General features: G+C 35.8%; 1 protein-coding gene and 1 long non-coding RNA gene across 2 annotated transcripts in view; one reads left to right on the top strand and one right to left on the bottom strand.

Annotated features, from left to right (window-relative positions):
• The window catches only part of LOC119082548 (protein sickie), a 239,638-nt gene that overhangs the window by 202,769 nt on the left and 12,152 nt on the right, over positions 1 to 24,717 (bottom strand). The gene's annotated exons all lie outside the window — the stretch shown is intronic.
• On the top strand, positions 1,291 to 24,130 carry LOC119082552. The gene is made up of 3 exons (XR_005088658.1): positions 1,291 to 1,304; positions 5,233 to 5,237; positions 23,997 to 24,130. It is a non-coding gene; the product is annotated as an uncharacterized LOC119082552 (long non-coding RNA).

Below are 24,717 nucleotides of genomic sequence, written 5' to 3'. Positions count from 1 at the left end.
CGGGAAAACGTATTTTCATATCTTCTTGAATTTTGCCGTATTTCCCTTAATTTTTCTAAAAAAATAATTTTGGGAAAATCTGGAAAAACTTAAGAAAATGTGAGAAAATTCGGGAAAATTTAGGAAGATATTCCACAAAAATTGTCACCGCATTTGTCTCTCTAAGCAGGTCGAACGTCTGAGTACATAAAGGCATGTTTTGTTGTCATTCAACATCGTATATCAAAAAGTTATCTCGTCTCGTTAGAGCAAATAAAATAATTTTCCTAATGAAAATATTGAAAAATCAATTTCGCTAAAATGCCATGACATCAATTCACAAATGGCAAATATTTACTGACTGACTGCAGGATTAGATCATACCATACCACCCTAAGGGTAAAACATAAAACCGAAGAAAAAATTGATTTTGTGTATTAATTCTGGTAAACTGAATTAAATGTTACGGTTTCATTTCCCGTCAGTACCATATCCCCATATATCCCCCAAGTAACATATGCGACTTAGTGACTTTGTGAAACAAACATTTGATTGAAAATGTGAACGCTCGAAATTAATATCTAGAAAAATGTACTCACGGTAAAACCGACGTGGAAAAACGTTATGAATATTTCATGCGGATATTGATTTGTGATAATTATATTACAACTGGCAGTGTCACAGATGATTCGTCTGAATCAAAGAACGGCTCTGGAACGAATTGAGAAAACTAGTCACGAAGGAAGAATTTTCTTAATCAAAAACGTTTTTCCGTACAATTTAATACAAAATTGAAGATTTTGTTACGTGACAAGTGTAGAATTCAATGTGGAAATCTATTCAATAAAATGTAATACCCGAAACATGAGTGTGAGTCAATTGAAAGAATTTGCAGTTAGTCTTTATAAAAAGCTTTATTTGAAGGTTAAACTTGTTACGATTGTACTATTGTATTCGGGGGGTACTCGAATCGGTAAATACAAGTATGAAGAGTAAGTACATGTGTGAGATTACGGGTAAAATTTGTAGGATGTTTCTGAGTTCATCATAGATCCCAAGGCCTCTCTTTGGTTTTAACGAAATTAACGAAATTGCAGTGAACGACATCTCAAATGTCTCACTGTCAAATTTTTCTGAGAATTTTATTGTGTCATTGCATGCAAATTCACAATGACATTCTCTGAAAAAAATGATAGTGAGACATTTGAGATGTCGTTCACTGTAAGGGAAAATTAACTATTTTGTAAAGCTCAGCATAACGAACCAATGGCTTTAGTTAAGTTTGATTTCAGGAATGCTTTCAACATGTTGTTTAGGAAGTTTATGTTAGGAGAAGTGAAAGATGTTTGTCCTGAGTTGCTAGCTTTGATGCAGCAGGCTTACAGGCTTTCTTCTAATCTTTATTTCCTTGATGAAACTTTGATTTCTGCTAGAGGGTTTCAACAAGGTGATCCGTTAGGGCCCCCTGGTTTCTGTATTGGTATTATGAAGATGACTCATTCTCTTTTGTCGAGGTTGAATGGTTGGTATTTAGATGATGGTTCCATAGGGGACGTGCTGTCAGTGGTTTTAGAAGATATAAAGAAAGTATTGACTTTTTGTGGTTTGTCGGGTTTGTCTTTGAATGCTGGAAAGTGTGAGGTGTTTTTTGTAAACGCTAGTGAGGAGGAAAAGGCTCATATGTATGGTGAAATTTCTTCTTTGCTGCCAGGGATTAGACAGGTTGATGAATCTTCTCTTGAGATTCTAGGCTCGCCTATTTTTGAGTTAGGTTTAGAAAGGATGTTTTCGTCGAAGGTTGAGAATATAAAGATGATGTGTGATCGCTTAAAGTTGATGGATGTGCACCCAGCTTTATGTGTATTTAGGAAGTCCTTGGGTAGCTGTAGGTTCAATTATTTGTTGCGTTCTTCTAAAGCGTATCTTTTAGTAGATCGTCTGAGGCAGGTTGATGAGATTTATCGATCAACACTTGGGGACATTGCGAATGATAAGGTTTCAGGTTTTGCTTGGGATCAGGCTTCTCTCCCTTTGATTTTGGGTGGCCTAGGTATTAGGAAAGTAGAAGATATTGCAGTGCCAGCTTATCTGTCTTCTGTCTATTCTTAGAGTTGTCGAATGAGATTTTGAGAAAATTCAGTTTTCCAATGATCGATTCAAATATTTTAGAGTTAATTGAGGAAATTCCTCGAGATTTCGTTCCAGAAAATGATGAAAAGAAAAAGAAACAAAAGAATTGCGGATAAGACGGAAAGAAGGTTGTATGGGGCCAGAAACTATGAAATTTGTTCAAAAATTGGGATCAATCATGAAGGCTGCTTCAGTAAAACCACGTTCAACAGATTATTTATTACAGAAAATTTCAATTGCCATTCGAAGAGGAAACGCGGCATGCATTTTGGGAACATTAGGAGTTAATAGAGTAGATGACTTTTGTTTATTGTAAAATTTATTTTTTGAAAAGATCGATTTTTTACTGGCTGCGCTACTGTGAGCAGTCTTTTTTTTCGCTTGTCAATAAAATATTTTCTCCCCTGAAAATTAACGTAATTTTGGCCAATTTCAAGAAATTTTACGAATTTAAGGAAGTTTAACGAAATCCTAACTTCATAAATCTCACAAACTCAAATAATAGCCCCTGATCGCTCCTCTAGTACTTTCTAACCGTGCAAGCATATCATTAGAAGAGAAGCTGGTTGAAAATCTTTAACTTTCGCCTATTTTTCCTCAATTCTATCAGTGAAAGAGACTTATAGAAAAATAAACGATTTTGCAATTATTTGGCTAAAATTTTTTGGTTTGACGTTTAAAACGTCACTTTGACAGATGGAATGGACCGACTTTTGATACCAACTGTTTGATCAATGTATTTTCAAAAATCTTTTACTTCACTTGTTTTTACATATATTTTGCTATTTATGACTACGTTAGCTGGAGCTTTTTATTTATTTTGTAGTTCCTATTGATATCGATTACAGGTGATCAAATCTGGTACTTCACACTGGGAAGAAGTTCCTGTATCAGAGTATTCGTTCATAGCATATTAGTTATAACATAAAATTTGCTCTGTACAAGGACGTAAGTCCGAGGTCATGGCTTATTTTAGTTGTCTGTATCAGAGATTGGATGAAATTATAATAAAAAAAATAAAAATGCAAATTTCCGGACCCGGATTTCCAACGATAAAATTGAATTCCTATTTTTTATCCCCACATAAATGGCTGCTAGCTTTGTGCTCACGTAACGTAGTCTTTATGCAGATCCTCTGAAGTAAAATAAGCATAAAAACGGGATATCAAAAATGTTTAATGTATTGTGACAATGAATTCATGTAAAAATATTTACGAAGAAAAAAAGCTGGGCAAAAAGGTTAAAAAAAACCTGAATCCGTTGGTGAAAAGAGTCGGCTACGGACTTCAATAAAAAAGCATCCCCCCGTATATGAAGTCAATTTCAATAAAAAATAAAATAATTTCTTTGATCCTGTATACAGTTTCTCTCTTTCTCTTCGTTTTATTTTGAAATTGTCGGGTGTGTTAAATTAGATTGTTAAAAAAATCTTGAAACGGAAACACAAACACAAAACGAAAACTTAAAGTTCAACGACAATCCTCCCAATTTGCGTTTGTGACATTAGCAAAGCAACACTAAAAAGAGACATTTCGGCTGAAATTGTATTAAATCTTAAGATGGGAACAGATAATTGTAAACGATGCCACCCTTTTCTGTTAATTTAATTTATGCATCAAAAAGCCACTTAACCCAAATGTTCATTGTTCACAGTGATGATGGGGAGAAGATCGGTTAAAGGAAATAACTGAATTAAGCTTTTACCAGGTATAACACAACCCAATTTTCCAAAGAAATAATTTTCAAATTTTCATATCTCTCACAAACATACATTCTTGATATTGGTTTCGGTGGTAAGCACTTTATATTGTACTGCTGCCATGTATATACACAAAACAAAATTCATATTTTTTTTCCGCATGAAAATCCGATTCAAAGGATACGATACACGGAACATCATATGGAAATTAGATGTGGGGATTTGTAAATATTTTGAAGCTTAAATTGAAGTGTTCTTTGAATTGTGGTGTAATGTTACCGCCAGCTGATACCAGTGGAGTCAAGAATTTGTATTTTGAAAATACATTTAAGACTGGTGTGTGTGTCTATATGAAGACTCGTTTTCAACTTAATTGATAATATGGTTAAATGTCGGTTGTGAATACAAATAGACGGCAACCGGCAATGGAAATGGTGGTTTTAAAACTGGAAAACGCAATGCGGTGAATAGGGAGAAAAAAAAACTTTCTAGTTAGTAGAGTTCGTGTTGAAAATCGAAATGAGTTGTAGGAGTGTGTAAATAAGGACCCGGATATACTATCTGTATTATAGTATGGCATGGGTATACTGTATTCGTTTTATTACCGTCACAATGGGAATATATATACCAAACAATGGTTTGCATCATTTTATTATCAGTCCTAGTTTACAGTTTTAGGTTGTTTATGAAACTGTAAAATATTCCGTTTCTGGATGCTGGCAGTAAAATGTTTATTCGATGCTATACCATCATATGGAAGAATTTTTTTTTTACACCACCGAGCACATGGAAGTGTTTTGCAAACGAAAATATTTTGTCAAAAGCATTAGACAAATTATAATGAATAAATGGGAATGAATACTCGCTGGGGTACTATTTTTCTCGTCGCAGCAATGAGCTTTTATCTGGGGTTTCTAGTCCCAAATGAATGCCATTTTTGGTTCAATGTTTCAGCTTTCTGTTGAGATAATTTCGCAATATGAATGGGAATGAAATCCGTAATTTTGTGTAAATGTCATCTCGTCAGAAACAAGCTTTACGATTTATTGTGAAAGTTTTCGATGGAATTGTGTTGCTGTTAGAAGTTGGTTAAATCAAGGGATTTTTGTTAATTAATTTGGACATGAAGATTTGTCGCAGCAGGCGAAACGTTTCGAACTCATAATTCATTACTAACATACCTAATTTGCGGAATTATTTTTAGCCCCGTACGAAGTACTGGGGGCTTATAAGATTAATATGCCGTTTGTAACACGTCGAATTGGAAGCAGACAGTAAGGGCAAAGCATTTGGTTATGTTAATAGATGACGAATCCGCAATAAAAAAAATGTCCGTCCGTCCGTCTGTGACCCCTCTAGCTTGAGCAAATCACAACCTTTTTTCAAAATTCTTTTTTTCCCCGATTGGTATCGACAAAAATAAGGTCAAGTTCGAAAATGGACATGGTAGGGTCGGCCCTTCCAGAGCTAGGGCCCTATAGGTGTTTTTCAGTCTTTCGACGATATCTACCGAAATACGCACGCAATAGCTGCTTGTGATATATCAAATGGAAGGTATTGACGAGTAGAACAAAGTTGCTGAACATTGTTTTTGGGTAAGATGCAACGCGGGCTTGTTGGGAGGGCTCAAAGGTCGTTACTCGGCCCTAAGTGTTTTTTGCACATAAATCGAGTAAATCTCAACCGATTTTGCTAGTTTTTGTTTCATTTGAGAGACAATTGAATGCCGAATAGAATGATGGCAAAAAAGTTTCAAATTTGGGTCCTTGGACTAAGGCCGCTACTCGGCCCTAAGTGTTTTTTGCACATAAATCGAGTAAATCTCATCCGATTTTGCTAGTTTTTGTTTCATTTGAGAGACAATTGAATGCCGAATAGAATGATGGCAAAAAAAGTTTCAAATTTGGTCCCTTGGACTAAGGCCGCTTCTCGGCCCTAAGTGTTTTTTGCACATAAATCGAGTAAATCTCATCTGATTTTGCTAGTTTTTGTTTCATTTGAGAGATAATTGAATGCCGAATAGAATGATGGCAAAAAAAGTTTCAAATTTGGGCCCTTGGACTAAGGCCGCTACTCGGCCCTAAGTGTTTTTTGCACATAAATCGAGTAAATCTCATCTGATTTTGCTAGTTTTTGTTTCATTTGAGAGATAATTGAATGCCGAATAGAATGATGGCAAAAAAAGTTTCAAATTGGGGCCCTTGGACTAAGGCCGCTACTCGGCCCTAAGTGTTTTTTGCACATAAATCGAGTAAATCTCATCCGATTTCGCTAGATTTTGTTCCATTTGAGAGATAATTGAATGCCGAATAGAATGATGGCAAAAAAAGTTTCAAATTTGGGCCCTTGGACTAAGGCCGCTACTCGGCCCTAAGTGTTTTTTGCACATAAATCGAGTAAATCTCATCCGATTTTGCTAGATTTTGTTCCATTTGAGAGATAATTGAATGCCGAATAGAATGATGGCAAAAAAAGTTTCAAATTGGGGCCCTTGGACTAAGGCCGCTACTCGGCCCTAAGTGTTTTTTGCACATAAATCGAGTAAATCTCATCCGATTTTGCTAGTTTTTGTTTCATTTGAGAGATAATTGAATGCCGAATAGAATGATGGCAAAAAAAGTTTCAAATTTGCGCCCTTGGACTAAGGCCGCTACTCGGCCCTAAGTGCTTTTTGCACATAAATCGAGTAAATCTCAACCGATTTTGCTAGTTTTTGTTTTATTTGAGAGGTAATTGAATACCCAATGGAAAGTTGGCAAAAAATTGAGGGTTTCTAAAATAATGTCGTAAATTGTTGGTTTTATTTGAGAGGTACTTCGTACGGGCTTTCGTAATTGCGCTATGCGCAATTTTAAAAATGAACACTTTCATTAAATTTGACCATGCTCAACTTGACTTGCATTTTGGTAACAGACGCATTAGAGGGTTGTAGACGTATTAAATAGATGTACGGGTTTGTACGGGGCTCAGTCGCAGCAAACGCTCCGACTGTTCTGACGGCTCGTTTTAAACACAGGGTCTACTTTAGAGAATCCGAAAAATTCCGCATATTTTGGAAAATATCCAAAAAAAATTCTTAATTTATTTTCTCGGATTTTTTTCAGAACGGAAGATTTCACAATCAAAATTCTACAATTCTCATTGCGGTCGTTCGTAAACCATTGAATTTGAACGCAATAAGTTTTAGTGTACAAAATAACACCTTTAATCGTTTTGTCATCTGTTATCAACAGCCACGACGAATATAAGCGACGAGCTCCAGTTAATGAACCTTATATAGCAAATTTATGTTTAAAAAAATGAAGTACAAGATTATGTATAAATCTTTTCTGTTCAAAGAACTTGATCAAAAGATGTAAAAGATTCGATACATATGTGAGTAATATGCTTGTCGTCATTGAATTATTGAAAGCTGACTGCGAATCAACTACAACTAGTGAAATTTTCAATTTATCCTTTATGGAAATGCCTAGTAGGTAGATCATTCAATATCTGAGTCAATTAGATCCTTGACAACAAGTACTGTTTGTTTGAATAACAATGGGCAATCCTTGAGAAGGGATGTATTCTCATGGAGCTTCAACCTAAATCAATTTTCGGTTCTGTTTTTGTAAGGAAACGCTAAAAAAACAACATCCAGCCGACTTCATCTCTCCCTCACAAAATGTATAAGTATTTACATTTTAGTTGAATAATTCCTTGCAGCCCTGTATACCCATTACCTACAAAGATTTATGTACCTGCTTACGATATTTTGATGGAGAAAATGCAACATTGAGATGTATGTTCCAATGCTTCTGTTATTTCAAGTCAGTTTCGTAATAAAATTAAAAATACGATTTTCTGGACCAGAAAAATTGGACTGCTGAAATACAACTTCAAACCAGCTCCGTTTAACATTAGTACCGTAAAACAAAAATGACGAAGGGCAGTAAAACAACAAAAGCATAAGATTCTGTAACAACAAACAATTCATCCTTTTATGTACTCAAAGCGGTATTCGCTCCCCTTAGATCCACACACAGTCTTTTTTGTTGGAAATTAATTATTCCTTTCCTTAAAATACATTCAACAACCAAACAAATTAATTTTCACTACATCAAATAGAGACGTTCCAAACTGCCAAGAGGCTGCAAACGCAAAAACGTAAGTGGTTGTTAAATGAACATGTGGGAACTGTGTAAATATTTACAAAATGTAAATCACATTCGGTCTTCGAGGTAGATGAATTATTACAGTCAAATATTTGCACTGACTGATGATTACACTTCACATCTAATGAAATCGTAAATTCAAAATTCTAATTCTAAAAATTCACATCACACATCGCATCCCGTATTTATGTTACGACCATTAGCAATCACTGATAATCCAAAATTGGTGTGAGACACATTATAAACATCGTCGTAACTATAACCCGCGGTATACCTACATATTCAACGACAAATTTTAGTATACTCCCGAGCACACGTAGACATTGGCCATACATTTAACTTCCCGCACTAACTGCTCATTTTACATCACTTTCGTCGTATATATCACAATGTTAGGTTACGACCTTTACCCTCTGCAATGTCGTTATAAACTAAACACAATTCACCGTCGTACGAAAACATAGAGCAATAGTTTCCAGCTAGACAGAAGCTTGCGTAGCACCCAACAAGCGAAAGAGAATTATCAGCACAACAACATCAAGGGAAAATCGAAAAATGTGTATAGATATGCGCAGAACGTGTCATGTATTATTGTATAGAATTTCAGTCATAACATCACTTTCCTCCGTCCACCACCCTCTTTCATATGAATTTCACCGAACAGTTGTACACCCATGACTCGGTTAAACATATACACCAACTTTCGGCATAATAAAATTCGTCCTAGACTGTACCGACAAACACATTGTATACCGTAGAAAAGCGACGACGAAATATAGAAATTGTGTGAGAGACGAAAAAGAAATTTAAAGTGAAAGCCCATTGTGTAATATGTGTGTATGATCTTTTGAATGTTACGTTGCCTAAATGCATCGTCGAGACCAAATACACATGTTGTAGGAAAATGTTTTCTTTCAAGATTTTTTTCTCGATTTCCTCTTCATTATTTTATTCTCATACAAAATTCAATACCTGTGTAACGCAGTGGCGTTCAACTTGTGCTGATTCCTTTTTTGAAATTGTTGAAATGACGAGAATAAACACTGAATCTATTACTTCCAAAAATGGGAATTTTAAGAAACGTTCCTTAAACAAGGCATCAGAACAGTCGTTTGCTGCGACTTAGCCCCGTTTATTAAAAAAAAATCGTAAAAAACGGAAATCGTTTGGCCTATGCAAGTTTCGGATTCAGTGTCTCCCGAACATTGCTTGTATGAGCGGTTGGTGAAAAGAAGAGTTTTTCTTACTTGAGTGTGACAGTTTTCTCCTTCTGAGTTTCCTTACATTTTTGCTTTCCTTTAGTATTCAGAAGATTTCTGCTCTTTAATTTTTCCTATTTAATTTTCATGTGCGATACTTTAAAATGAGTCAAGTTCAACGTAAAGTAGAAGGGTTTCCTTTGCCCACAATGATATGTTTTAGATTGTATTTGTTCTATTTAAACAAATAAAAAAAAAAAAAAAAAAAACTTAGCCCCGTACGACCCGTAATCCTATTTCGTCCGTAACCATAATACGTCCGTAGCCGTAATACGCCCGGAACCCTAATACGTCTACAACCCTCTAATGCGTCTGTTACCAAAATGCAAGTCAAGTTGAGCATGGTCAAATTTAATGAAAGTGTTCATTTTTAAAATTGCGCATAGCGCAATTACGAAAGCCCGTACGAAGTACCTCTCAAATAAAACCAACAATTTACGACATTATTTTAGAAACCCTCAATTTTTTGCCAACTTTCCATTGGGTATTCAATTACCACTCAAATAAAACATAAACTAGCAAAATCGGATGAGATTTATTCGATTTATGTGCAAAAAACACTTAGGGCCGAGTAGTGGCCTTAGTCCAAGGGCCCAAATTTGAAACTTTTTTCGCCACGTTATTTTCGGTATTCAATTACCTTCCATAAAAAACTAAGTCGAGCAAAATCGGATGAGATTTACTCGATTTATGTGCAAAAAACACTTAGGGCCGAGTAGCGGCCTTAGTCCAAGGGCCCAAATTTGAAACTTTTTTCGCCACGTTATTTTCGGTATTCAATTACCTTCCATAAAAAACTAAATTTAGCAAAATCGGATGAGATTTACTCGATTTATGTGCAAAAAACACTTAGGGCAGAGTAGCGGCCTTAGTCCAAGGGCCCAAATTTGAAACTTTTTTCGCCACGTTCTTTTCGGTATTCAATTACCTTCCATAAAAAACTAAATTTAGCAAAATCGGATAAGATTTACTCGATTTATGTGCAAAAAACACTTAGGGCAGAGTAGCGGCCTTAGTCCAAGGGCCCAAATTTGAAACTTTTTTTGCCATTATTCTATTCGGCATTCAATTATCTCTCAAATGAAACAAAAACTAGCAAAATCGGATGAGATTTACTCGATTTATGTGCAAAAAACACTTAGGGCCGAGTAGCGGCCTTAGTCCAAGGGCCCAAATTTGAAACTTTTTTTGCCATTATTCTATTCGGCATTCAATTATCTCTCAAATGAAACAAAAACTAGCAAAATCGGATAAGATTTACTCGATTTATGTGCAAAAAACACTTAGGGCCGAGTAGCGGCCTTAGTCCAAGGGCCCAAATTTGAAACTTTTTTTGCCATTATTCTATTCGGCATTCAATTATCTCTCAAATGAAACAAAAACTAGCAAAATCGGATAAGATTTACTCGATTTATGTGCAAAAAACACTTAGGGCCGAGTAGCGGCCTTAGTCCAAGGGCCCAAATTTGAAACTTTTTTTGTGCCATTATTCTATTCGGCATTCAATTATCTCTCAAATGAAACAAAAACTAGCAAAATCGGATGAGATTTACTCGATTTATGTGCAAAAAACACTTAGGGCCGAGTAACGACCTTTGAGCCCTCCCAACAAGCCCGCGTTGCATCTTACCCAAAAAAATGTTCAGCTACTTTGTTCTACTCGTCAATACCTTTCATTTGATATATCACAAGCAGCTATTGCGTGCGTATTTCGGTAGATATCGTCGAAAGACTGAAAAACACCTATAGGGCCCTAGCTCTGGAAGGGCCGACCCTACCATGCCCATTTTCGAACTTGACCTTACTTTTGTCGATACCAATCGGGGAAAAAAAAAATTTCAAAAAAGGTTGTGATTTGCTCAAGCTAGAGGGGTCACAGACGGACGGACGGACATTTTTTTTATTGCGGATTCGTCATCTATTAACATAACCAAATGCTTTGCCCTTACTGTCTGCTTCCAATTCGACATGTTACAAACGGCATATTAATCTTATAAGCCCCCAGTACTTCGTACGGGGCTAAAAAGGGCAAAAAAAGGAATTTTTGTAAAAGTTCACTGAAAATGTGCAAAAAATAGGAATTTTAAAAAAGTTCTCAGAAAACGAAAGTGTCACACACTAGCCACACAAGCTTCAAATAATTTTTTTGGTAGTGGTTTTGGCTTCTATGGTCGAATATACCTTTCTGGTCGGCTCTTTTTCAAAAGAATCCTTCAGTATAAAGGCTTCATCTCTGCCAATCTCGGCTTGATGTTTCACTTCTACGTTCTCTTTGTCTTTAACGTCAAAAGGCAAACGAATGTAATTTGGCAGCTACTACTTCACGCAAACATTAATCCAACAAGTACGCCACTGGAACTATGCGTATACCTATTCATGGTGTTGTAAATTTGATAACAAAAGCCTGTCATGATGCGTATACATATTATATGGAATGTTATTTACGTGGAACATATATATCCCCATCTGAGGGTAGCAATCATCTAAAATACACATTTTTATGGGCGATAATCTTCGGAAAAGCATAACTGCGGCTCAGTGAGATGTGAACATGAAAATATGTCGCCGTTGATTAGGGTAAAAAAATATGTTGTAACTTCGATGGATATTTTTAGAACTGAAACTGTGATCTGACAAACAGGTAACTACACAAGTTCAAATTCGATTTTGTAACAAAATATCAACCGACATTGGGTGGATTATGTACATACAGGTGTGTACAATATGTACTGAGGGGGTTTCCCGGTGAAAGTGACTAACGTATAAGTTAAAGAGAACATTATTTATACCGGCTGCTGACTCATGCGATTTAGTATATTATGTGTAGCCGGCGTTCCACCTATGTTCCTATGGAAAATTTTGGTGATAAATCGTTCTGATAGACTTTTCTGTGCAGTTTAGATTGTAATGTCGAATTTATTGCACCCAAACAGTGTCTTTGTTGGTCTTTTTCATTAAATATGTTACTTGAGCTATAACTCTTTCTCACCCCCATCTTCCCTGTCGGTAGGTTCAATTTTCATTTCAACGAACATCACATAGCACCACATGTGATAAAATACTAACGCTGCACACTCAGACGAATCCCTTAGATCAGCAATCAAACAATAATCACATTCAACGTTTCGTTCTCTCATTTTGCAACACATATTCCGAGCCAATATACTTACCACAAGTTTTATAAAAAAAATTTCTCGTGTAAGCAACACCAGAGACCAACGTCAACGAACATAAACGTCTCGAATATTTGATGCTGGAAATAGCACTGGAGTGGCAACCCTCTCTCCAATAATAAATCCAATAGTTGGAATCATTAGATTTCTTTCCTCCGGGGGATTGATGTATAATGCCTTCAAGCGATAAACATGTATTCGGTACAACGAAATTTTCGAAACTCGACAGTGAGAGTACCTCCTCCACACAATTGTATATCTCGACTTTTGTGCGTGACCCCGGAAAATATATGGCTCTTCTGTATTACATACGCACTGTGTGTATCGTATAATTAATGGTGTACTCTTAAGGGTGTTGCAGACGCTTTGAAGGTTAAATGCATTCTTTTTGTACCATGGATGGGTTCGTTTTTGTATATTTTACTAAATTGAACCGATGGATGTTCTTTTTAGGTGTTTGAATCGTTTATTATTTAAAATTTTGTAAGGGGTTGGATAAGTATCATGGAACGTATACAGTATACTATACTATACGTAACATAATTTGAAGGAATTATTGGGTAATGAAAGTGACGAAGAAATCAACCGGGTCACATTAGAATTTGTAACCTCATTTATTAGCTAATTGTTTTAGGTAACAAAATATCGGACTTTGAGAACTATTGATCAGATAGAACCCAGAACAAGATCAGATAGACCCAGAACAAGAATCCACAATTGTTTTTAAATTTTTAACTGTATTATTTGGTGCAGCGGCACCCATGGCACCTAAAGATGCAAGGGGTGTGTTGGAAAAGTGATTGGGATGTCAATCGATAGAGGCTGAAATTCTGCATATAACGGTTCAGAAAAAATAGTCCACTAGGTGCAAGCGAAGCGGGCGGATACTCGTTGAAGGCCAATATTTTAAATTTATTTTTAAATGTTATTCTTCGAATTTGGCGACTTATTACTTAAAGCCAGTACATCTGTTATTAACACCAACGACACAAATGAGCAACAAGCGCTCACATATTATATAGAAACTTTTTTCGTAGCTTCTTTGAATCGTTAAAATTGCGAATTGAAGCTACGCAGGCTAATTTTTCCTTTTTTGACTTATTCTTTTTGTTAACGTTTGCTTTAATGTTTTTTTTATGTAATAATTAGAGAAAGGAAACTGTGACCTTTATATTTTTTTTTTCTTGAAATAAATGGATAATAATAATAATAATGGTAAAACAAATGAAGTACTAGATTTTGTATCAAACGTTGGGCAATTCTTTTAACAAAATAAATAAAAATGCAATGATATTGTGAGGATCAGCTTGCAGTGTTCGTTCATAAATGAAGAAAAAATGAACCGAAAATTTTCTATTTGGGAAATGTCTTTTTGTGACGGTCAGTGCATAACTCTCCTCAAATGTTGAATTGGGTAAATTGTACCTAGCTTTTCGTAAGCCGTGCGGCTTGTCAATATTATAGATTCATTGACGTTTATTCTCAGGAACCGTCCGATTAGAAAGCATCAGCTACCGGTTCGTATATGTTTGTTGAACTCAAAATAACCAGTTCGTAATCAATATTTGTGAGCACAGTAACGTGCGAGGGTTGTCGTTTCCAAATTCCCAAAATTTCAATTGTGCCTCTATTCAAATTCTAGAAATAATATTTATTCGTGACAACACCTCCTGCAAGGAACTACTACTTGCTATGAAAATTCCATTAAAATAATTGAAACATTGATCCGCCGTATAAACCTTTTTCACGGAAAATAATATTTTTATGTTAATTTACCCAGTTTTCCCGGTTTTATTTCTACTTTAACTGCGAATGGGATATTTCAAGGCCACTAAATTACATTTTCAACGGGGGGAAGTGAAAAAAGGAATTCCGAATCGCCAATAAAACATTCGGGTTTCTGATATAATTCAACGAAAATTCCGTATAACAAAGTTGGTTTTTTTTATTGCCCATCAACGAAATTGAAGGTATGGTACACATCCAAAATTGCCGCAAACTAATGAACCGCAAAATATTTTTGTTTCACTGAAATCAATTAATCTCTCCACCAACTTAATTAATAAATTCTCAATTATGTTCAACCCACGTCATAGTATCCAACTGGAAAATATCCATCCATCATATGAACGTTTCTGCACCCTAAATATTAAATTTTATTGATATATCCAACATCTATTCACATTTTCCTTAGCGTCGCATAATTCCAATAAAGTCAAATAATAATTAAAACACCCCAATTCCGATGTGAGATCATCCCAGAAACAACACCTTGTTCTTATACTTCATTTGAAAACCACCCTGAAAATTTACCAAATCAAATTTTCTTTTGTGAAATGTGATGTAATATGCGATTAAAATCACCAAACGAAATTTGGCGCGACAACATTTCCCGCTATCGTTTATTTCCCCGCGTACAATACGAACATAAGTCGTTATTGTATTTTGTTTTGTTGTAAAGTGCAAAGAAGCTTTCAATTTAATGTTCTCTTACAAAAAGTCTATATTGTTATGGATGGAATGAGGTAGATGAAACAATGAACCTTAAATAAATACTTTGAAGCAAACAATATCGTTGTCCATTTTATATTTAGGAAAATTGTAATGTATGCATTACAATGTTAGTTAAACATAGAAACAGATATGCATCGACAAAGAGAGAGAGAGAGAATGAGAGACATTTGATTTTATAGGGCCAATATTTACATAGGGTTAAAAACACATTCTTACGGAATTTATGTGACCGTTGATATTGTTGCAATTTGCGTGTACAATTGGGGGGTGAATGAAAGAGATTGTTTTGTCGATTTCAACCCCTCGTTTCGTTGATTGGATCGTACTCCATCATAAAGTGCATGTTCAGAAATTAAATTAAAATCGTGATGAGACGTTTAAGTGCTTTCATAGAACTTGAGAAGTACTTTAACTGTGAAAGTATGGAAAGTGGTTTTTGCTTGACCTTGTTTTGGTGAAAGTATCCTTGAAACTTTACCGGAATTCGAAGCTTCGGTTTCATTCGTCGTCAAATTAATTTCAGAGAGAGAAATGTGAAATTAGACATGTTTAATGTTTTAGGAGTTGTTGTGGTTCGTAAATTTGTGTAACAAATGAAAGCCTAGATTTTTTATATTTAGTATTTCATTCTTGTTACGAGCGTGTGTCGAACCAAAATTCAGAAAATAGTATCTAAATTTTTATTTTTTCAACGAAATTCTTCTGGAATCAACAACAGACCACAACACATCCCAAATTAGAGATCATGTTGAATTTCACTTTTCTTAGATAATGTAAATCTAGTACTTCATCTGCTATGTTCCAGCTTTCACTTCAATTGTTTTAATAAACAGTTTGTTATGTGAAATCTAGAAGTTATTGCTTATACACATCGTTGTCGATAACAAATGTTGAAGTCGCTTGTATCGCATGATGTGCAATACTTATTCCGTCCAAAATGCAACAAGCTTGGTAGAGATTTCATTCGCTATTACCATTAAAAAACCATCATCCTGTCATAAAAGACACAACCATTGCTAATATACCTGACATTATCATAAAAATTACAATAATGGCTATGATACACTCTCTGCCAAACTCAATATAAATCATAAATCTTTGCGTCAGAGAAAATGTGAAATTTTCTTCCTATTTTCCCTAACAAATGATCCATTTCCGTTCAATCAAATCACAACCTTGTCACATCTAATCAACGTACAATATTTTTTGAACAAACGTTACGTATACCCTTCGTTATAAAACACAATGACAACTCAAGTGTGTATATGGTTTCACCGAATGCACATATTTGTTTTCTTTATATTTTCTAAGGAGATCCGCACAAGAAAGAGTCCTCGTCGAAATCAAACGAACTGCTAACCACACACACATATATTTCACTGCTTTTCGGCTATATTGCAAAGAAAATCCCTTGGGGAAACTACATGAACATAAATAAACATATTTTATGTTCACAAGCCTGCGTTGAGGAAATTGCTTAGTATATACATACGTACGTACACATAGATACCATATATAACCAGACCAAAACAGATGAGTCATCCTTCTCTACTTACCCCTTAAACACATTCTACAATGGATTTTCCATCAAATATACTACAAGGGCAGACATATATACATAACAACGGTGCGTAGCGTACATTCGCAATGTATAGATTCTACAAATCTACTTAGAGACACGTTAGACTCTGTCCGTTACAAAAATCCATATTCGCATTATGAATGGTTGTAGAAAGGGGAGATGCTGATTGTCAGTGTGTGGTATGGTGGAGGAGAAATGCACATGCTCGGAATGATAATAGCAAACTAAGTTCAAGACGATGGCATTGCGTCGCTTAGAATATGTGACCAAATATTCTTTTCGCAATTCGAGGTTGAGAGTGAGAGCGAAATCGGGAAAAGATATTATGCGAGAATGATGGTATGGTTTGGTAGTGTATTTTTGCCGGTCGGGAGAGTAGCACGTGGATTTTATTTGCGGTGTGTGTTCGCATTATGTTCGTCTAGTCGAAATAAAAATGATGATGCTGTTATTGCAGATGTTCGGGGGTTAGCCATGAGACAATGAATTTTATTGCAGGTTTCGGCGAAGACTATTTTCGATCTTAGGTGAATAGTTTCATTTACTTACATCGTTAACGTTATCTAGTTAATTTTATCTGGAGAGATACAAAAACCATACAGGAAAAACCAGTAGCTGACGTCACACTGCATCAAATTATTTGCTATCCTACTCTCTGAAATCAGCAAAACAAATAAGACACGACTCTGATGCCAATCAGGAAGAAAATGGTCTTATGAAAGCTAAACAAAAAAATGGACGATCTCGTTTAATATAAATCAGCTCGCTGTGAGTCGAGTCACGTTCTTTCTTCTCGTATATATCCCTTATTTACACTGAAAATAATGAAAAGCCTGCAAAATCTGTCTTTAATCAAATAGTCAAACACTGGAGTCACAAAATAAAATCATTTCAGGTCTCCCTTAACCGTTTTGGAGATTCCATTTTCTCTTCTTAGCTTAAACACTTGAATTATTCGTAAAAAATGAAAAGGAATTGCTTTATTTCTACATTATGGCCGACAACAATCACATCAAATTTTAGATTTGGGGATCTATTAAAACGGTGAATCTAGGTCATCAAATGTTAAATTTTGTGAATTGGAATTCTGGAACTGTCGTTACATATCCCATGTTGTGGTGATTCATAATAATTTATTCCAGTTAATTATCGATCAATTTTTGTGGCTCAGAAATACCCACTCACATCGGATACACCTCGATATTTGCAAAGACACTAAACAGTCGATAAGCAGTTGCCAAAATCTATATTTGTGAGAAGAAAAAAATCCTCATAAATTAAGCGCTAGATCGCACAGTCATTTCTTGAAGGTAAACAATCGAAGACAATTTCAAATTATAATTTGTGTCGTTACTTGAATCCACTTCCTTCTTACAATTAGGAACTTAGAAAATGTTTTACCTTCAGGAAATGACACAACCTGATTCAGTTTTCATCAAAATTACCGATGAGAATGTCTGCAAACTCAACGGAAACAGTTTTGCCACTCGAATGATGGTAGGTACTTGTAGTCGTTCCAACATAATCAAGGCAATTTGTCTAAATTTTAGCGATTGTTGTGTCCAGTTGGACTGATAGAGCAACACCCTCAGCTCGTCGCTCTTCTCAATGATTAAGTTACCAAAGTACATCGTTAGGAATATGTCGAAAATGTAATAGCCGATCAAGGCAATGTGAACGATTACTTGGAACTGATCGTCTTGTGGCGGTGACTGTGTAAATAGATGAAATTTTTAGAAAATATTTGTCCATAGTTGCAGAAACAAATTTGATGCTTACAAAGGCAAGAATGTATGCTCCACTGCAGATAACAATGCTGCTGCATGATATTTGCAGTAAAAAGATTCCCGAGAAATTTTTTTCGATTCGACGAATGTTTCTGAAAGTCACGAAACAGGGGAAATATTTATTTTAGGCTATCGGCTCAACCTGTTTGATCAGTTTCAATTTTTTGAAAGTACTAGCCATCTGTTACCGACAATGACGGCAAAAATAAGCGATGAGCGCTCAGGCTAATGTACTGTTATTATATAGAAATGTATGTTTTAACAAAATAAGTAAAAGATTTTGTGCCAAACACCAGGCAAAATGTTAAACAATTGAAGTAAAAGATTTGACGCGTTCATAGGCACACGAATGCTACTCGTAAAATTATAATTTTCTATCGATAGATCTGAACAAACTGAGTAAAAATTCGTTACCTGCCGTAGAACAGAATCAATATAAACAAGGCATCAGAACAGTCGGAGCGTTTGCTGCGACTTAGCCCCGTACGACCCGTAATCCTATTTCGTCCGTAACCATAATACGTCCGTAGCCGTAATACGCCCGGAACCCTAATACGTCTACAAGCCTCTAATGCGTCTGTAACCAAAATGCAAGTCAAGTTGGGCATGGTCAAATTTACTGAAAGTGTTCATTTTTAAAATTGCGCAGAGCGCAATTACGAAAGCCCGTACGAAGTACCTCTCAAATAAAACCAACAATTTACGATATTATTTTAGAAACCCAAATTTTTTTGCCAACTTTCCATTGGGTATTCAATTACCACTCAAATAAAACAAAAACTAGCAAAATCGGTTGAGATTTACTCGATTTATGTGCAAAAAGCACTTAGGGCCGAGTAGCGGCCTTAGTCCAAGGGCGCAAATTTGAAACTTTTTTTGCCATCATTCTATTCGGCATTCAATTATCTCTCAAATGAAACAAAAACTAGCAAAATCGGATGAGATTTACTCGATTTATGTGCAAAAAACACTTAGGGCCGAGTAGTGGCCTTAGTCCAAGGGCCCAAATTTGAGACTTTTTTTGCCATAATTCTATTCGGCATTCAATTATCTATCAAATGAAACAAAAACTAGCAAAATCGGATGAGATTTACTCGATTTATGTGCAAAAAACACTTAGGGCCGAGTAGTGGCCTTAGTCCAAGGGCCCAAATTTGAGACTTTTTTTGCCATAATTCTATTCGGCATTCAATTATCTATCAAATGAAACAAAAACTAGCAAAATCGGATGAGATTTATTCGATTTATGTGCAAAAAATACTTAGGGCCGAGTACCGGCCTTAGTCCAAGGGCTCAAATTTGAAACTTTTTGCGACACGTTCTTTTCGGTATTCAATTACCTTCCATAAAAAACTAAATCTAGCAAAATCGAATGAGATTTACTCGATTTATGTGCAAAAAACACTTAGGGCCGAGTACCGACCTTTGAGCCCTCCCAACAAGTCCACGTTGCATCTTACCCAAAAACAATGTTCTACTCGTCAATACCTTTCATTTGATATATCACAAGCAGCCATTGCGTGCGTATTTCGGTAGATATCGTTCAAAGACTGAAAAACACCTATAGGGCCCTAGCTCTGGAAGGGCCGACCCTACCATGCCCATTTTCGAACTTGACCTTACTTTTGTCGATACCAATCGGGGAAAAAAAGAATTTTGAAAAAAGGTTGTGATTTACTCAAGCTAGAGGGGTCACAGACGGACGGACGGACGGACGGACATTTTTTTTTATTGCGGATTCGTAGTCTATGAACATAACCAAATGCTTTGCCCTTACTGTCTGCTTCCAATTCGACGTGTTAGAAACAGCATATTAATCTTATAAGCCCCCAGTACTTCGTACGGGGCTAAAAATTACAAAAATAAAAGTCTCGTAATTGTCTTCCCATTTTGAACAGTTCAGTCCCTCTGGTCAGGAAAATGATTATTTTAAGAGAAGTTTCTATTCGAAAACAACTTTTACACATTAAACGTGATAGTCAATGGTCCACTGGAGTGCAATAAAACGATAACGTGATGTAAAAGCCCAGTTCAATTTCATACCCAACAATTTTCCTGTGACACTTCACACACTTGACCAAAGAATTGGTAAAATTATCATTCAGACCCTCGTCTTCCAATCCGCCGTTGACGTCACTACATCTCCAATCCGATTCGAAATATTGCTGATATCCCAAACGACTGAGCCGTAAGCCGAGTACTTCGAATTTCACCGTATTCATGAACATCAAATAACAAGTGAAGATTTGCAACAGCATGACCATATGACCGATAACAAATATTGCCATACTCGAATAGATGTAGACGATCCAGAAATGAAGTTTATTGTGTCGCCAATTCAACGGAAACCAAATGGGCAGAGGTAGTGTATCCTTTGTAAGGAACAGCGGAACAATCAATTGGGTGAACAAGCAGAAATAAATTGTCCCGGTGAATGCCAACGATAATTTGTTAAATCCTTTCAATCGACGGCCGATGAACATTTGCTCTTCACGAGTCCACAACTCGAAGGTATGAATTTCAGCTAGGCGCGCCTGCATCGACGCATTGTTGATAGAGAAATTGGCTATTCTTGCACAAATGATCACACAGGATAGACTTAAAGGGATCGAAACGGTTGCCTCTTGGAAATCAACGCTTTCGAAAACGGCACCACTCAGAGCAACGGTGTAACCAAAGGAGAAAGTAAATTGGAGAGCGTACGTGTAGTATTTGTAGAATATGGAATTTCTCGTTGAATTAACTTTTTTGGGCCACACACCGAACTTGTGGAGCAATGAAGTTAACTGGAGATCTTGTTTATTCCATCCGATTGTTACCATATTGTTCGGGTAGCTGCGTAAAACTAGTTTTGGACACGTTTAAATCGGAAGAAAATTCATCGAAGGCGATGTAAAATTAGAATTTGATTGGTGTTTACATTTTCAGAAAGGACATTTCCAAGATGAAGCCGCCGACAAGCGATCGATTTTGATTTTATAATCAATTAGCCTAAGACGTTACGTACTTTAAACGGGAAATCCTATATACAAAGCCCACATTATCAATTTATTTTTTCACTATCCAGTCAATAAACATTCAGTAAAAATAGAAAAATTAATACGAATCGCAAACCCAAGAATGGGGCCGAGGCGCATTTTATTCGGCTGCACTATCTGTTTCGCCTTAGAAAAGAAGTCAACCCCTTCACTAATATGGTCAAACATGAGAAAGAGAATTGATTAATTGTTTGTGAATTTCAAATTGTTGTCAGTTCTGCCGGCTATTTTTACGATGAAAGGGAATTTTTAAAGTTTCGATTTTTATTACTTTTTAATTTTCAGATTAATTTTACATTGTTTGTAAGCTCAAGTTGCGTGCAGGGTTCTCGTTTTTACATTTTTCATCATTTTTCTACGTAGACCTACTGTAGGTGATATTGCGATGTTATTATAAACCAATAATTTCAGAAGTACTTCCAGCACATTTTTTTGAATCAGAGACGAAATTAAACATTTTCTGAGACAGTTATTTTATTCAAAAGTCAGGGTTAGGGTTGCGTTCAGATGTTCAGGAACAGACCAGCAAGAAAATTTATCTGCCACATGCGACGCAGATTTTTTTGGTAAAATTTTGGTTGTTTCCAGTCTAATTTTTTTTTTGTAAAAATTATTTGGCAGATGATGAGAAAACCTAAGCCAGCTTGTTTGAACTAAAATTTTGCGTAACGAAGCTGAAATCGTCAACTCTAGCGATATCATTCATTTTAGAAATTGTATTTCAAAGACTGCGTCACACTTTTCTCGAAGAGATTTTTGTCGGGATATCAGTCGTTTTAGAAGTGTAGTCAACACTGCTTTTTATAACAGTTTACAGTTTTAATTCAAAAATTTTACGAAAATCGAAAATTTGACGAAATTTGACGAAATTCCAAAATTTGACGAAATTTCACGAAATTTGAAAATTTGACGAAATTTGACGAAATACGAAAATTTGACGAAATTTGACGAAATTCGAAAATTTGACGAAATTTGAAAATTTGACAAAATTCGAAAATTTGACGAAATTTGAAAATTTGATGAAATTCGAAAATTTGACGAAATTTGACTAAATTTGACGAAATTTGAAAATTTGATGAAATTCAGAAAATTTGACGAAAATCGAAAATTTGACGAAAGTAATTCTCTATCTGCCACCATTCAAGAAATATCTCCAAAACCCCAATTGACTCACCCATTTCCAACTTTCGACATTTTTCACATATGCCACTCTGTTCTACTCGTAAAACTCTGAGACTTTGCCGAAGAAAGTAACTCTCTATCTGTCACCATTCAAGAAATACCTCTAAAAACATAATTGACCCACCCATTTCCAACTTTCGCCATTTTTCACATATGCCCCTCTGTTCTACTCGTAAAACTCTGAGACTTTGCCGAAGAAAGTAATTCTCTATCTCTCATAACCCAAAAAAATATTAGTCCTTTCATCCTACGCTCGAGTAGCTCAAAATTTGGTCACTCTAATCACTCTAGCTCAAACGAATCTGCTCCGATTTTTTTAATTATTTTTTTGTTCGAATCGTGTTACGAATACCTTTCATTTGATGGGTCGCACGCCTCTGTAGGTTTCAATACAGGTAAGCTACAGCCGAAAACGCGTTCCCAACACTCGAAAACCACACTCAGAAACCACTTCGATAATCCACGCCAATAAAACCAAATTCTGGTTTTTCCTGGGGTAATGGCGTATCACATTTTCATTTTTATGCCCACCCTGAGGTTCCTGCAAAATTTCATGGAGATTGGCTGACTAGTTTCCGAGATCGACCGTCGATAGATAGACAGATAGACAGATAGACAGATAGAAACATACAGAGTAAGTTGAAAGATTTTGATTCTTTGGAAAACGTTAATTTGGTGCATTTTCTATCAATGATGTATCTCCGGCAATTTTAAAGTTACATAGTCGAGTGATAGCTCGTTTTGCTCGTATTTGAAGCGCGAATAAGATAAAATAGGATTTGTGGTGATACAGGCCAAAGGAAAGAAACTTAAATTCTCGCCTATATATAGTTGCCGCGTCTCAAAAAAATTTCTTCGTTCTTTTTTTGGAAGTTAGACTGCGTCAAGTCCTCCGCTAACGCTCCGGACATGATAATTTCAGAAGTACTTCCAGCACATTTTTTTGAATCAGAGACGAAATTAAACATTTTCTGAGACAGTTATTTTATTCAAAAGTTTTGGGACAGTTTTCCGAAAATGTATGACAAATTGTATCAAAAAAAATTCACCGAAAAAACTCATAAAAACTCACCTCTTAATAAGAGGCTCTTATGTTTTTCATTATATACGGGCATAGTCTCTTTAGGTCGCCAAGGCATATTTGAACACTGAACACGTTTTACTCGATGCAAAAACAAAAAGTTTTTTTTTTGTCGCGACAAAAAACACAGAAAATATTTCGACACAACTGTGACACTACGCTATTATAAGTACTAGAATGAATGTTTGCAGTGTTCATTTCGGCGGTAAAATATTTTCTTTTTATAAATATGTTGGACATTTTATAAAAATCAACAAACAGTTGACAAAAGTTATACATTTAATAATGTTCAGATTTCACACTAAGTACTTTAGTAAGCTAACAAGACGTCGCTAAGTCTAATTATGCCACCTCTTTGAATAAAAATATCGGCTGAGTTCTAATAATTCTCCGCTTGGCTTTGAGAAGTGTCCGTTAGGTACAAGCAAGTTGTAGTAAGCCTTAATGTAGCTAATCGGACACTTAATTAAAAGCGGAGATCTACCACAGCTAAGTGGAGTTTTATTAAATCATAGCAAACACTTATTAGGTATCCGCTGATGCTTATTGAGTGCTCGTCTAGCTTCATTGCCTTACTATAACGTGCTAAGGCCTGACAGACTCTTACTGAAGCCTAGCGGAGAATTATTAGAGCTCATTATAGGTTTGTCAAAGCTCAGCGGAGGTTTGTTAAAGCTCAGCGGAGAATTATTCGACCTCAGCCGATATTTTTATTCAAAGAGGTGGCATAATTAAACTCAGCGATTGTTAGCTTACTAAAGAAGTGGGAGAGGTTACAATTTTAATAAATGTCTCCCATCGTTGAAGTGTCCGACACTTTTTTGAATGAAAATATTTTACCGCCGAAGTGAACACAGCAAACATTCTAGTATGTACTTATGACAGCGAAGTGTCACAGTTGCGTCGAAATATTTTCCGTGTTTTTGTCGCGACAAAACAAAAAAAATGTTTTTTCATCGAGTAAAAAGTGTTTTAGTGTTCAAATATTCCTTGGCGACCTAAAGAGACTATGCCCGAATACAATGAAAAGCATAAGAGGTGAGTTTCTTTGAATTTTTTCGGTGAATTTTTGTGATTTTCGGGAAATTGTCCTGTCATTTCCCAATGACGGACCTTTTAACAAGTTGAGTTGGAAGTCC

Source organism: Bradysia coprophila, unplaced genomic scaffold, assembly GCF_014529535.1.
Source record: "Bradysia coprophila strain Holo2 unplaced genomic scaffold, BU_Bcop_v1 contig_476, whole genome shotgun sequence".
In the NCBI taxonomy this organism is placed as follows: domain Eukaryota; kingdom Metazoa; phylum Arthropoda; class Insecta; order Diptera; family Sciaridae; genus Bradysia; species Bradysia coprophila.
Note: the sequence above shows the minus strand (reverse complement) of the source record. Positions and strands in the feature narration are given on the sequence as shown.